The 16,202-nt window shown below is 42.7% G+C and overlaps 1 protein-coding gene and 1 long non-coding RNA gene across 10 annotated transcripts in view; one reads left to right on the top strand and one right to left on the bottom strand.

Moving 5' to 3' along the window:
• The window catches only part of plekha7b (pleckstrin homology domain containing, family A member 7b), a 422,578-nt gene that overhangs the window by 129,208 nt on the left and 277,168 nt on the right, over positions 1-16,202 (bottom strand). The window lies entirely within an intron of this gene.
• Positions 7,410-16,202, top strand: part of LOC132397255 (uncharacterized) — a 28,199-nt gene continuing 19,406 nt past the window's right edge. Inside the window, exon 1 of the long non-coding RNA XR_009513318.1 lies at positions 7,410-7,832. This is a non-coding gene — a long non-coding RNA (uncharacterized LOC132397255). The remainder of the gene's footprint in view (positions 7,833-16,202) is intronic.

Here is a 16,202-nt window from a genome sequence, read left to right as displayed (position 1 = left end):
GCTATATCATAAAATTAATTGATTTCTTAAAAGTGACACCATAATCACCTCTATCCTGTGGCTGAAATTATTTATGCACAGAGTAATGTTGACATGATGTGGACTCACCCCAGGATTGGGGAACCTGCTTCACTGGCACCCAATGCAGACAAATGGGAGGGCTCACACACAGGACCTGCAAAATGGTGGCCCAGAAAAGCCTTTGGGACTGAATTGCAGAAACAACAGGGTGACATAGTCACACTCTGGTGTCTCTAATGTTTAAAGACCTCACACAGACTCAACAGCATGTGTCAGCAGCACGAGCAATACGCCAGCAAATGAACCATAACATAATTCTTAGAAATAAACACATGCCCACCATTCTAGTCATAAAAGCTTGAGTAAGACTTCCCACAACATTAAATAGATTGCAACTACTACCTGCAGAAACAAGGTCAGGTGAAAGGGGGGGATATAATCAGAAATAGATGTGTGTCCTGTCAGTGGAATGGGGAAGAGTGGGAGAAGGTATGTGACAGTGCTTATAAGCTTCACATTGAGCACAATGTGTTTATGAGCATGGACATAGAAACCTGAGGCTGGGGCAGGAGCAGATATTAAATGACAATATTAATTTAACCTTGTACAATCCTAGAGTAGGAAGATGTGCTGAAACTGTAGACAGCAACAAGCCCAGAGCATGAGTACAGAGCATATTTCTAACCTCCTTACATGAAGGGGGTTATTGCACCACAAAATAATGTGGAGGAAATTCGAGGACTGCCAGAAATTATTGTTGAACAGAGGAGGCTGATGAGAGATAATAACAGAGGTATATAAAATCAACGGGCCAGTTTATGTAAACAGAAAAGACCAATTGCCGGAAAGATTACATTCAGGGCAAACGGAATTATAATTTTAGACAGATTAGAGACATGATTTAAAAAAAGGATTTTCTTTCTACCCAGAAAATTAGGAAGATCCAAAACTTTTCTCTGACAGGATATCAACTTGAAGAGTAATAACCTAAATGGCTTCAGGCCAAGACATACAATGGAGAATTAAGCCAAATGATTTTCCTTTGGTCAGAACAGATGAGGGGAGAAAGTGCCTTCCTTCTATTCCTTGATACAATTCAATTGGAAACCTAAATCCTGTAAGTTTAAATACAGACATCTTTAGTTACAACCAGCACACATGTAGGAATTGCAATTTGACCACAACGGTCAAGCGTGCCAAACTCACAAGCAGTTAAAGTCACGTGTGTGTGTGTACTACTTGTACCTAATGATATTGAAAGGAGGATGGCCCCTCCCTGTCCACCTCAACTCACTCTGCACCATTAACTTAGAAATACTGCTGACTCACAGTGGTGGTCTTGAACTGTTTACTCACAGTAAAAGATGTGTTTGTTTCTTCAGTTAACAGACTAATGTAATTACTATTTTACTTTTATCGCAGTAGAATCCTGCAGGATACCATGAATTTGAGGGAAGCCTAGAATGATCATTTTTCCTTTGTCTTTCCAATTATGCTTGTTTAACTCAAGATATTACTTTTCATAAAACCACTCCTCCAGTGGGCAACACAGTATACACAGCTGTATCCAGCAATCAGTACACTTAAAACTCTGCTTGCTGACACCTACAATGTAGTGGCTGAAGCTATGAGCACATTTGATATTCTCAAAACTCTATGGCACATTGAGTCTGCAATCTATTCCGAGCCAAGTCCTTCAAAACTCAAGTGAGAAAACATATTCCTACACAGTGGTAGCAAATGATGCAAAATTAATCCTCAATTTTATTTCAGATAAATCTTTAGTCAGTAAGAGCTTAAGGGTTATGGTGTAGCGGTGTGCTACACGCAGCACTAAAATTACGACACGGAGTCGGTAACTGCAGTCGAAGGAAAAACTTTATTCGAAATCCTCAGCCTCACTTTTAAGCCTCTCTCAACCTGCCCCCCCCCCCCCCCCCGTGGCGCAGAGGCTCCAAAGCTCTGTGCTCGCAAACCCCCGTAGGCTATCTAAATGTCCACAGTCTGGGCCAGAACCTGCTTGGGAGGTCGGCCTCTGCGCCGAGGTGCCGGAAACTCGGCCGGTTGCTCCAGGTCCACATGGGCCGGTTTGAGGCGGTCCACCGTGAAAAACTCCTCTTTCCCCCCAAAGTCCAGCACGAACGTGGACCCGTTGTTCCGGAGCACCATAAACGGCCCCTCGTATGGCCGCTGCAGCGGTGGCCGATGCCCGCCCCTTCGTACAAACACAAACTTACAGTTCTGTAGGTCTTTGGGTACGCAGGCCGGGTGCCGCCCGTGCTGTGAAGTGGGTATAGGGGCCAGGTTACCGAGCTTCTCGCGTAGTCTGCCCAGGACTGCTGTGGGATCTTCCTCTTGCCCCCGTGGGGCTGGTAGGAACTCCCCAGGGACGACCAGGGGCGCGCTGTATACCAACTCGGCCGACGAGGCGTGCAGGTCGTCCTTGGGTGCTGTGCGGATGCCGAGTAGGACTCAGGGAAGCTCGTCCGCCCAGTTGGCTCCTCGCAGGCGGGCCATGAGGGCCGACTTCAGGTGACGGTGGAAACGCTCCACTAGCCCGTTCGACTGTGGGTGGTAGGCAGTTGTGTGGTGCAGCTGAGTCCCCAAAAGGCTGGCCATAGCTGACCACAGGCTGGAGGTGAACTGGGCGCCTCTGTCGGAGGTAATGTGGGCCGGTACACCAAAGCAAGATATCCAGGTGGCGATCAGGGCTCGGGCGCAAGATTCGGAGGTGGTGTCGGTGAGCGGGACCGCCTCTGGCCATCTTGTGAACCGGTCCACGATAGTCAGGAGGTGCCGCGCTCCGCGCGACACTGGCAGGGGGCCCACGATATCCACATGAATGTGGTCGAAACGCCGGTGGGCGGGATGGAACTGCTGCGGTGGGGCTTTGGTGTGCCGCTGCACCTTGGCCGTCTGGCAGTGCATGCACGTTTTGGCCCATTCACTGACCTGTTTGCGGAGTCTGTGCCAAACGAACCTGCTGGAAACCATCCGGACAGTTGTCCGGATGGAGGGATGTGCCAAGTTATGAATGGAGTCGAAAACACAGCGCCGCCAGGCTGTCGGGACGACGGGACGGGCTGGCCAGTGGCGACGTCACAGAGTAGGGTCCTCTCACCCGGGCCCACGGGGAGGTCCTGGAGCTGCAAACTGGAGACTGCGGTTCTGTAACTCGGAATCTCCTCGTCTGCCTGCTGTGCCTCTGCCAGTGCCTCAAAGTCTACCCCTTGGGAAAGGGCATGAATGGTAGGGCGAGAGAGCACATCCGCCATGACATTGTCCTTACCCGAGACGTGCCGGACATCCGTCGTGTATTCAGAGATGTAGGACAGGTGGCGTTGCTGGCGGGACGACCAGGGGTCAGACGCTTTCGTAAACGCAAAGGTAAGCGGTTTGTGGTCCGTGAACGCGGTGAAGGGCCGACCTTCTAGGAAGTACCTGAAATGCCGGATTGCCAGGTAGAGCGCCAACAGTTCCCGGTCGATAGCACTGTACTTGAGCTCGGGTGGCCGCAGGTGTTTGCTGAAAAACGCCAGGGGTTGCCAGCGACCTGCGATGAGTTGCTCCAGCACCCCACCGACTGCCGTGTTAGATGCGTCCACTGTGAGGGCGGTAGGGGCGTCCATTCTGGGATGTACTAGCATTGCGGCGTTCGCCAAAGTTTCCTTCATTTGAACGAAAGCGGCGGCGGACTCCTCGTCCCAGGTAATGTCTTTGCTCGGACCCGTCATCAGGGCGAACAGGGGGCGCATGATCCGGGCAGCAGAAGGGAGGAAGCGGTGGTAGAAATTGACCATACCTACGAATTCCTGAAGGCCTTTGATCGTGGTGGGTCGGGGAAAGTGGCGGACCGCATCTACCTTAGCGGGCAGAGGGGTTGCCCCGTCTTTAGTAATCCTGTGGCCCAGGAAGTCAATGGTATCGAGTCCGAACTGGCATTTGGCGGGGTTGATTGTAAGACCGCACTCACTCAGTCGGGCGCAGAGTTGACAGAGGTGGGACAGATGCTCCTGACAACTGCTGCTGGCTATGAGGATGTCATCCAAATAGATGAACGCGAAGTCCAGGTCCCGTCCCACCGCGTCCATTAACCGCTGGAACATCTGTGCGGCATTCTTCAGGCCGAACGGCATGCGGAGGAACTCGAAAAGGCCAAACGGGGTGATGAGAGCCGTTTTGGGGATGTCGTCAGGATGCATCGGGATTTGATGGTACCCTCGGACAAGGTCTACCTTGGAGAAGATCCGTGCGCCGTGCAGGCTTGCTGCAAAGTCCTGAATGTGCGGCACAGGGTAGCGGTCTGGTGTGGTAGCCTCGTTCAGCCTGCAGTAGACGCTGCACGGTCTCCAGCCTCCCGTCGCTTTGGGCACCATGTGCAGGGGGGAGGCCCATGGGCTGTCGGACCGCCGGATGATCCCCAATTCCTCCATCCTCTGGAACTCCTCCTTCGCCAGTCGGAGCTTGTCCGGGGGAAGCCGCCGAGCGCGGGCGTGGAGGGGTGGTCCCTGGGTCGGGATGTGGTGCTGTACGCCGTGCCTGGGCATGGCCGCTGTGAACTGCGGTGCCAGAACCGATGGGAAATCCGCCAGGACCCTGGTGAAGTCGTTGTCGGACAGTGTGATGGAGCCGAGGTGAGGGGCTGGCAACTGGGCTGCACCCAGGGAGAACGTCTGAAAGGTCTCGGTGTGTACCAGTCTCTTCCTGGGCAGGTCGACCAGTAGGCTGTGAGCTCGCAAAAAATCCGCACCCAGAAGCGGTTGGGCTACGGCGGCCAGTGTGAAGTCCCATGTGAACTGGCTGGAGCCGAACTGTAGTGGCACCTGACGGGTGCCATAGGTCCTTACTGTGCTGCCATTCACGGCCCTCAGGGGGGGACCCGGTGCCCTGCTGCGGGTGTCATAACTCGTCGGAGGTAAAACGCTGATCTCAGCCCCAGTATCGACCAAAAACCGGCGTCCCGACCTTCTATCCCACACATACAGGAGGCTATCCAGATGGCCAGCCGCCGTAGCCATCAGCGGCGGCTGGCCCTGGCGTTTCCTGGGAACTTGCAGGGCGGGCGACAACGGCGGGCTTCTGCGCCCCACCGCTGGTGGTAGAAGCACCAGTGTTCATTGGGCCGGGGGTTGGTGGACTCTGCGGCCGGGCCTGGACTGGTTTGCTGCTGGGAGCGTGGCTGGGAGATCTGTGCGATGGACGCCCCACTCACCTTTTTGGCGTTCCACAGCAAGTCCGCCCGGGCTGCCACCTTCCGGGGGTCACTGAAACCCGCGTCGGACAGCAGCAGGCGTATGTCCTCGGGCAGCTGCTCCAGGAATGCCTGCTCAAACATGAGGCAGGGTGTGTGTCCGTCGGCGAGAGACAACATCTCATTCATTAAAGCCGATGGGGGTCTGTCGCCCAAGCCATCCAGGTGCAGTAAACGAGCAGCCCGCTCGCGCCATGAGAGTCCAAAAGTCCTGAGGAGCAGGGCTTTGAATTCCGTGTACTTGCCGTCTGCCGGGGGCGACTGTACGAACTCCGCGACCTGGGCCGCTGTGTCCTGGTCGAGGGAGCTCACCACGTAGTAGTAGCGGGTGTCTTCTGAGGTGATCCGGCGAACGTGGAATTGGGCTTCGGCTTGCTGGAACCATAGGTCCGGGCGCTGTGTCCAGAAACCCGGCAGTTTCAACAAAACCGCATGAACAGAGGCGGCGTCGGTCATTTCTGGTCCAAAAATCGTTTGGACCGTCGGAGTCACCAATTGTAGCGGTGTGCTACATGCAGCGCTAAAATTACGACACGGAGTTGGTAACTGCAGTCGAAGGAAAAACTTTATTCAAAATCCTCAGCCTTACTTTTAAGCCTCTCTCAACCTGCCCCCCGTGGCGCAGAGGCTCCAAAGCTCTGTGCTCGCAAACCCCCGTAGGCTATCTAATTGTGAGCCGGTTCGGATGTGCCAGGAAATGGGTCGCCACAATGGTGTATTTAATGGCATAAAGGGCTAATTGCCCATTCATGTTCATAATTGATGTTTAAATGCTAAACCAGTGCACAACAGTATAAATTTGCGTTGCTCTGATTGTGCCTAGGCCTACTTTTAAAATGGGTAACAATGGATCACTATAGTATTTAAGCAGTATTTCACATTTGGGAAAGAATGGACTTATTGTGCACAAGGTCAGCACAGCTTTGTGTGGGGAAGTCCTGCTTCACAATTTAACAGTTTTGCTTGAGGAGTTGACAAAGGTAATTAGTGAGTGTTGCCCACGTGAACATTAGGAAAGCATTTGACAAAGTTCCTCATGGTATGCCGGTCTGCAGGAGTTCAAAATCACATGGGCTATGCTGAATTGGAAACTTCAAAATTAGATGTGGATGGATATTCTTTTGACCAGAGGTCTGTGACCAGTGGTGAGTTGGATGAAAATTTAGTTAGAATGATTAATAAATTTGCAGATAACATGAATATTAGTGGTGTTGCAGTTAATCAACCAAGGACAGATCAGTTGGAAATTTAAGCAGAGAAGTAGAGTTTAAGCCAGACAAGTGTGGAGTGATTCATTTTGGGAGATCAAAAGTAAGAGGGAAGTACAGAGTAAATGGCAAGACCCTTCAGAGCAATAACGTAGAGGGGCATTATTAGCTTCAAGCCTCAACTCCCTGAATGGGGCAATACAACATAGGGTGGTAAAGAAGATGCACAGTATACCCGCCTTTATCAGTCTGGAAATTACTGAACTTGGAACATAGAGGCTGTAAAAAAATTTCTGTTCAGCCACATTTGCTGTTCTTATTGCCACACTACAAGAAGAATATTGATGCTTTGGAGAGGGTGCAGAAGACATTCACCTGTCTGTTGCCTGGATTGGAGCACTTTAGCTAAAAGGAGAGGATGGACAAACTAAGATTATTTTCCCAGAAGCTTAAATATATTAAACTTTGAGACAGATGTTAAGAATCATTTTCCCAGGGTGGAATGTCAAATACCAAGAGTGCATGGGCTTTGAGTGTAAGGGAGAACGCTTAAAGGAGTTATGCGTTATTAAAGTTATTTTTAAATACAAGGAGTGATAGATGTCTGACACACACTGCCAGGGAAGTGCTAAATATGATTATGACAGTAATACCCAAGAGGCATTGAGGCAGACACATGAAAAGTTAATGAATGGAGGAATATGAACTGCATGCTAGTAGATATTTAGATGGACATCATGGTCAGTTCAGACGTGGTGGGCTAAAGCGCCCATACATGCACTGTACTGTTTTAACAAGTTGTACTTCGAAGTGCAAGTCAACCAATTAGTTACTTTTAAACAAAATATCAGCGGCAGTATTATACACAACATCAAGAGTGACAACGCACAAACCTGATAATTGTTGAGTTAGGTGACATTGTGCTAGTTTTCAGCACCTTTTATATTGTGAAATGCACTTTGAAGAACTCAGGAGGACGATGGCACCTAACAGCGACTCCTTTCCTTCTTCGGAAACAGCTCTATTTCTATCTTTGATATCTCTTTTTTCCCCCTTTTCAAGGTTCTTTTGAAGATGCTGACTTTGGATCTTTGTAGAAATGAGTCCCGCTCTCGGGGCCTCATGACCAGCTGCTTTTCGATATGCCAAGGGTGCGGCCTGGAAGACTAGGCCTACCTTCAGGGTGCCAGATTTTGTGGCTCTGGAGGTGGGCGGAATCAAGGCCAGTGCCGCCGTCTGAAGGTTGTAAACAGTGAGCTGGCTGCTGGCTGTGTGATCAGAGTCCAAAGTTCTTTGAACACAGAGCTCAGAAGAAGAGACACAACGGACTTTTAACACCATAAACCTGCAAGGTATGTCTCCCCTCTCGCTGTGAAACAGGGTCACCTCTTTTTCCCTTAGTATGTCGAATACCAGGTGAACGAGTAGTCTTTGAGGTACTTCAAGTCTGTGCCTTTATTGATGCTTTGCTGTATGCTTGAGTGCTCAGTGGGGGGGGGGGGGTGCCAACACTTTTTTGCTGGTGGGGGTGGGAGGGAGTGGATGCTTTGCTGCTGCTTAAGCGTGGGAAAGGGAGCTGGGGGGGGGCGCTTTGGAATTCTAACATTTAATGGTCACTCGTTCTCTGAGGAACTCCTCGGTTTCAGGAACTTCAGGATGTATATTGTGTACATTTCTCTATTGTTTGAAGATGTGCAAAGCCATAACTGACAACCATCCAGAGGAAGAGACAATCGTGCACATCTAAAGCATACTAAGTCATAGTAATGTTTCAAGGACCAGGTTAAAAAAAGCATAAATTGAAGATCTGCTGAGAACATTTTGGGCATATGACACAGCAGCGTATTTGTTTGTACATGAAACCAAAAAAATGAAAGAAGGCAAATTTCTTAAATAGACTTTTAGTAACTAATTCTTTAAACATCTGGGAACCAACACACAGTAAGTAATCAGAAGGGTCAGGGGCAATACCCAAAGAGGAATCAACTTTCATTTATACTCTTGAATCAACTGCGCTCTGAATTTTGGCAATAATAAATCTGTATTCATACTCAAATGGACCCCTCAGACCTGGTAGAAAGTGCTTCTAACAAATGAGTTCTCAAGGATTCGCTACACTAAGAGATTCTATAAATATATATTCAAAAGCACAAAAGACTGATAAGAAATAAGACCATAAGACATAGGAGCAGAATTAAGCCACTCAACCCATTAAGTTTGCTCTGCCATTCCATCACAGCTGATTTATCATCCCTTTAAATCCCATTCTCCTGCGTTCTCCCCCTAACCTTTGATGCCCTGAATATCCAAAAACATATCAATAGGTTTAAATAGGTGCCAATAGGTGTATTTAATGTCAGAGAAATATATACAACATACATCCTGAAATTCTTTTATCAACCTCTGCTTTAAATATACTAAATGACTTGGCCTCCTCAGCGGTTCATGGCAAGATTTACCACCCTCTGGCTAAAGGAATCTCTTACCACTGTTCTAAATGGAAGTCCCTCTATTACGAGGCTCTGCCTACTGGTCCTAGACTCAACCACTACAGGAAACATTTGAAAAGTTTCAAGATCCTGCAACCACCCCTCCCCCCACTGCCATTCTTCTAAACTACAGAGTACAGGTCCAGAGCCAACAAACACTCCTCAGATGTTAACTCCTTCATTCCTGGAGTCATCCTCATGAATATCTCTAGACCCTCTACAATGTCAGCATATCTTTTCTTAGATAAAGGACCCAAAACTGCACACAATACTCCGAATGTGGACTGCTAAATGCCTTATAAAGCCTCAGCATCACATTCTTACTCTTATATTCTAATCCTCTCAAAAGGAATGCTAGCATTGCACTTGGCTTCCCTACAACCAACCCAACCAAGAAGTTAACCTTTAGGGAATCCTGCACAAAAACACCCAAGTCTCTTTGCACCTCTGAAATTTGTATTTTTTCTTCATTTAGAAAATGGTCTTCACCTTTAATCCTTCTACCAGAGCATGACCATATACTTCTCTACACTACATTCCATCTGCCACTCTTTTTGCTCATTCTTCCAATCTGTCCAAGTCCTTCTGCAGATGCCCTGCTTCTGCAATACTACCTGCCCCTCCATCTATTTTTGTATCATCGGCAAACTTGACCACAAAGCCAAAAGTTCCTTCTAAATCTTTTTATTATTATTAGTAATATGGACAGAATACAGATGATATATTGATAAAGAAATTACCAACATACAAATTCCATTACATATGAAAAAAACATACATAATAGTTACAATATAAATGAGTTTACCAAGACATGAGCCATAAAATATATGTATGAACATGGTAAATCTAAATATTTCATAATATATGATATAAAGAAAACAGAAAGAAAAAAATATATGTAATACAAAACTAGCTAATCTACTAATCTAATAACTAATAACTAATATAAAAGAAAAAAGAGAGAAAAAAAAGGGGGGGCTGTTTATAATATCTCACAAAAATAAGTATTCATCAATGCCATCACTTCCGGTCCTCTCAACATACATAAGCTAAAAGCTGGGAAATCAAATGAACTTGGCACAGGGTCATATTACATCATATGAAAATGTTGAATAAATGGTCTCCATAACTTTTCAAATTTAATAGAAGTCTCAAAAGTACCACTTCTAATTTTTTCTAAATTTAAACATAACATAGTTTGAGAGAACCAATTAAATACAGTGGGAGGATTAATTTCCTTCCAATTCAACAATATAGATCTTCTAGCCATCAGAGTTAGAAATGCAATCATTCGACGGGCAGAAGAAGATAAATGCAGTGAATCTAACACTGGTAAACCAAAAATTGCGGTAATAAGATGAGGTTGTAAATCAATATTCAAAACCGCAGAAATAATATCAAAAATATCTTTCCAATATTTCTCCAAAAATGAACAAGACCAAAACATATGAGTTAAAGACGCAATTTCAGATTGACATCTATCACAAATAGGACTAATATGAGAGTAAAAATGAGCTAATTTATCCTTGGACATATGGGCCCTATGTACAACGTAAAATTGTATTAATGAATGTTTGGCACATAACAATGATGTATTAACTAATTGAACAATTCTATCCCAATTCTCACTAGAAATAATAAGACTAAGCTCTCTTTCCCAATCCTTTTTAGTCTTATAAAGAGGCTCTGAATGAATCTTCATAATTATATTATAAAGTTTTGAAATAAGCCCTTTTTGAAAAGGGTCTAATTCAAATAAACTCTCCAAAATATCTGAAGGCACAAAATTTGGAAACGTAGGGAGTACAGAACTTAAAAAATGTCTAATCTGTAAATATCTAAAAAAATGAAATCTAGGCAAGTTATATTTGTTGGATAATTGCTCAAAAGACATGAAACAATTGTCTAAAAATAAATCAGAAAATCTTAGTAATCCCTTAGTTTTCCAAGCCGAATAAGCTTGATCTATAATGGAAGGGTGGAAAAAACAATTAGATACAATAGGACTATTTAAAATGAATTGAGTCAACCCAAAAAATCTCCGAAATTGAAACCATATACGCAAAGTATGTTTAACTGTCGGGTTGTCAATTTGTTTCAGCAATTTAGAAAGAGCAAAAAGGAGAGAAGTCCCTAAAATAGAACCCAGAGCATAAGCTGATACAGATTTAGTTTCTAAACTCACCCAACAAGGGCCGAAAGATCCACCCCCATCTTTCAACCAACATAACAAATATCTAATATTAACTGCCCAATAGTAAAATCTGAAATTAGGTAATGCTAACCCGCCTTCCTTTTTTGTCGTCTGTAAATATATTTTACCTAACCTGGGATTTTTATTCTGCCATATATATGAAGAAATTTTAGAGTCAACATTAGTAAAAAAAAGGTTTCGGGATAAAAATTGGTATCGCTTGAAAAATATATAAAAACTTAGGTAAAATAACCATCTTAATAGCATTAATCCTACCTATTAGGGATAAAGATAAAGGTGACCACTTAGTAAACAAACCTTTAATCTGATCAATTAAGGGTAATAAATTAAATCTAAATAAATCTTTATGGTTTTTTGTGATTTTGATCCCTAAATAAGTAAAAGAATCATTAACTAATTTAAAAGGTAAATTTCCATAAATTGGGACCCGTTTATTCAAAGGAAACAATTCACTTTTATTAAGATTTAACTTATACCCAGAAAACTCACTAAATTGAGCCAATAATGATAAAACTGCTGGGATGGATTTCTCCGGGTTAGAAATGAATAGTAATAAATCATCTGCATACAATGATAACATGAATATCTGTCCCACGATTAATACCCAAAATATCCTGTGATTGTCTGATGGCAATTGTCAAAGTTTCTAAGGCAATGTTAAATAGTAATGGACTAAGAGGACATCCTTGTCTAGTGCCCCGAAATAGGCGAAAAAAGGGAGATCTTTCATTATTGGTAAACACTGAAGCTACTGGAGTATGATAAATCAATTTAATCCATGATATAAATATCGGACTAAAATTAAACTCTCCAACACATTAAATAAGTAAGGCCATTCAACTCTATCAAATGCTTTCTCCGCATCTAATGAAATCACACATTCTTAAGTGTCATGTGAGGGAGTATAAACAATATTCAACAATCTCCTAATGTTAAAAAAAGAATAACGATTTTTAATAAAACCGGTTTGATCATCTGAAATAATTTTGGGTAATACCTTCTCCAATCTAGATGCCAGTAACTTGGAAAAAATCTTGGAGTCTACATTCAATAAAGCTATAGGTCTATAGGAAGCACAGTCAGTAGGGTCTTTATCTTTCTTCAATATTAGAGAAATGGAAGCTCTATAAAAAGATTGTGGCAAATTCCCCAATCTAATGGCTTCCTCAAAAACCTTACCTAACCAAGGGGAAAGAGTAGCGGAAAATATTTAAAAAAATTCAACTGTATAACCATCTGGAGCCGGTGCTTTTCCAGAATTCATTGAGGAAATAGCCCCTTTAATTTCTACATCCGTAATAGGAGTAACCAATATCAAAAGATCATCAGATGATAATCTTGGAAAATTTAATTTCCCAAGAAAATCGGACATGGTATTATGATCTTGAGGAAATTCAGATTGATACAGGGAGGTATAGAAGTCTTGAAATGCCTTATTTATCTCATCATGATTAACTGTCAGATTCCCATTCTGCTGACCAATCTTAGTGATTTGACGTTTAACCAAAGCATTCTTCAATTGACTAGCTAACAGTTTACCAGATTTATCACTATGTATATAAAAATCAGATTTAGTTTTCATTAATTGATTTTCAATCGAGGATGTAAGTAATAAACTATGTTCCATTTGAAGTTCAACCCTTTGTTTGTAAAGCTCCTTACTAGGAGCAATCGAATATTTCTTATCAATCTCTTTAATTTTATCAACCAATAAAAGAGTTTCCAACTTAGTACGTTTCCTCAAACCAACAGAATAAGAAATAATCTGTCCACGTATATACGCTTTAAAAGTGTCCCAAAGTGTTCCGCAGGAGATATCATCTGTAGAATTAGTTGAAAAGAAGAAGTCGATCTGCTCCTCCATAAATTTTATAAAGTCAGAGTCTTGCAACAAGGTAGAGTCAAATCGCCATTGTCTGGCATTAGAAGCTGTATCCGTAAATTTCATAGAAAGTAATAATGGAGATAGCTATAATATCATAGTTACAACCGATTACCAATGGAATAAAACAAGAGACTACAAAAAAAATAATCAATTCTCGAATAAGAGTGATAAACATGTGAGAAAAAAGAAAACTCTTTGTCTTTAGGATGCCGGAATCTCCAAATATCAAAAACTCCATTGTCAGTCAAGAAAGAGTTAATACAAGTGGCCGACTTATTAGGTAAAGTCTGAATAGATAAAGATTTATCCATCAGAGGATTTAAACAACAATTAAAGTCACCACCCATTATTAACATATTCGTTTAGATTGGGTAAAGAGGTAAATAAGGACTTAAAAAAGTCAGGACAATCCACATTTGGAGCATAAACATTAACCAAAGCAACCTTTTTATTACAAAGTAAACCCATAATTAACAAAAATCTACCATTCGGATCCGAAAAAATATCATGTTGAACAAATGGAATAGAGGAGTCAATAAAAATTGAAACTCCTTTTACTTTAGCATTCGAATTTGCGTGATACTGTTGACCCCGCCAAAATCTAAAAAAATGAAATTTGTCCTCCTTCCTCACATGAGTTTCTTGTACAAAAATGATATGAGCATTAAGTCTTTGGAATACTTTGAAAATCTTCTTTCGTTTAATTGAATGATTTAAACCATTAGTATTCCAAGACACAAAATTAATGGTCTGAGGCATAATTCCAAAATCAACCCTTTGGTATAGAAAGGGTTAACCAACTTATAAACTCATGCACCCAGAAGAGGAACAAAAGTAATGAGAAGACCCGGAAGTGACGACAACACAGACATATTTGAAGTTCAAAAACAGCCCAAATAAAAAAACTAACACAAACTGGTGTAAAAAAAATAGAATTAGAAAACAGACCATCCCCCCACCCCTCAAGAGAAAGAGAAAAAGCCAAAATATGACTTAAAAAGGGAAAAAGTAAGACTAATCCTACCCCCATGTCAGCTGAAGAACACTCCATATATAAAGGATATATATAAAAGAATCACCCCAACTTTAAAAATTAAAATCGCTATAATAAAAACCATATTTCTAAGTATAGTTAGTTGTAAAAAAAATAAAAATATAATCACTAAAAAAAAATTATAAATCGGGCTCTAGCCCAGATAAAACAAAAAATATTTAAGCTGTGATAAGCAATGCATTGTAGGAAAAAGATGAAAGAAAGAAAAAAAATATCGCCATTTTAAGCAAAACCAAAAATCTTTTTCAAAAAAACCACCATCTTAATCAAAGAAAAATTCACCTTCAAAGAATTAAAAATATACCTTTGAAGGAACAAAGTTAATGGACAAGTATGTAGTATAATGGTTAAAGTGTATAAGGCAGAACAATTAATATGGAAAACACACTTTAACTTAAGTATAAAGTATAGGATGAACCTACACCAATAACCAGATTTTAATTCTGGTTTAAGAGATTGAGAACCATCTTACACGATCAGAATCTTATTAGAGACCGGTGTCTGTAGCAGTAGGGAAGTTCTCCTCCAGATATTTTCTCGCTTCTGAAATTGAAAGGAAAACCTGTCTTGGAGCATTCAACGGAGAAATTCTAAGCTTCGCAGGGTATAGGAGTGCAGGTTTCAGATTTTTCTCATAACATTCAGCCATCAATGGTTTAAAAAGAAGCCTTCTTTTTAAAAGGTCAGGGCTAAAGTCTTCGACCAGGCGGAAGCAAAATTCTTTGAATTTAATCATTCCTGCCCAACGAGCTGCTCATATAAGTTGTTCTTTGTCATGTACATAATGGAACCGGACAATTACCACCGAAGGTTTGTCTGTAGCACTCGGTGATCGGCGCCGAATTCTATGTGCCCGATCCAATAAAGGGGGGTTATTCGGGAAAATCGTCGGAAACGCTTCTTTTAAAAGTTGAGCAAAATATTTCGAAGGGTCATCTTTTTCAATGCCGTCTGGAAGACCAAGTATACGTAAGTTCTGTCTTCTGGACCGATTCTCAAAATCGTCACTCTTAGCTTTAAGGGCTTCCATCAGCTTAATGGTCAAAATTAAATCCTGTTGCAGTTTTTCAATAGTCAAATCTCGCTTCCGAGCATCTTCTTGCAAAGACGCAATAAGAGCTTGTTGCTGCTTAATTACTAAATCCGTCTTAACCATGTACTCTTGAAAAGCCTTTATATCTTCTTTAAAAAATTGTTGTAGTTCAGCAAATTTTTTATCCAAAACCTCCATAAACACTTCAAAAGTTAATTGAGTTTGTTGTGGCAGAGCCTGCTTCTTTCCGTTACCGTTCTGATTTCGTCCGGGGTCCCGTCCCTTAGACCTGAGAGACATTTCTGTTTGCATATCTTCAAAAGTTCACAACAAACTCTTGGCAGTAAATTCAAAAAAAATTAACAAAGAAACTTTCGGTATAGGTAAAAATAAGCTGAATAAGGGTGATCAAAGGTTAAAAAAAAAGTAAAGGTTATGGAGCGAATCCAAAACAGTACTCACTCCATGAGCGTCTCCAGCTGACTGTCCCAAAAGTTCCATCATCCAAATCGCTGGCATATAATGTGAACAGAAGCGGTCCCAATACGGATCTTTGTGGAAAATTAGCACCTTTCCCGTAATGTCACACGATCTTATTTTGCTAAACAGCCTCATTTGTAGCACCTTGTCAAAGGCCTTCTGAAAATCCAAGTACACAACATCCCCTGAGTCTCCTTTGTCTGTCCTGGCTGTTACTTCCTCAAAGAATTCCAACAGACTTGTCAGGCAAGATTTCACATTAAGGAAACCATGATGAGTTGGCCTATTTTATGATAAGCCTCCAAGTATCCCGAAACCTCATCCCTAATAATGGACTCCAACATCTTCACAATCACTGAAGTCAGGCTAACTGGCTGACAAATTCCTTTCTTCTGCATTTCTCCCTTTTTAAAGAGTGGGGTGACTTTTGAAATTTCCCACTCCTCCTGAACCATTCCAGAATCAAGTGATTCACCATAATCTTTTCAGCTACCTCTTTCAGAACCCTGGGGTGGAATCCATCCCTTCCAGGTGACTTAGACCTTGCAGTTGCTCAAGCAGCTTCC

This window comes from Hypanus sabinus, chromosome 7, assembly GCF_030144855.1.
Source record: "Hypanus sabinus isolate sHypSab1 chromosome 7, sHypSab1.hap1, whole genome shotgun sequence".
In the NCBI taxonomy this organism is placed as follows: domain Eukaryota; kingdom Metazoa; phylum Chordata; class Chondrichthyes; order Myliobatiformes; family Dasyatidae; genus Hypanus; species Hypanus sabinus.
This window is presented reverse-complemented; position numbering and strand designations above follow the sequence as displayed.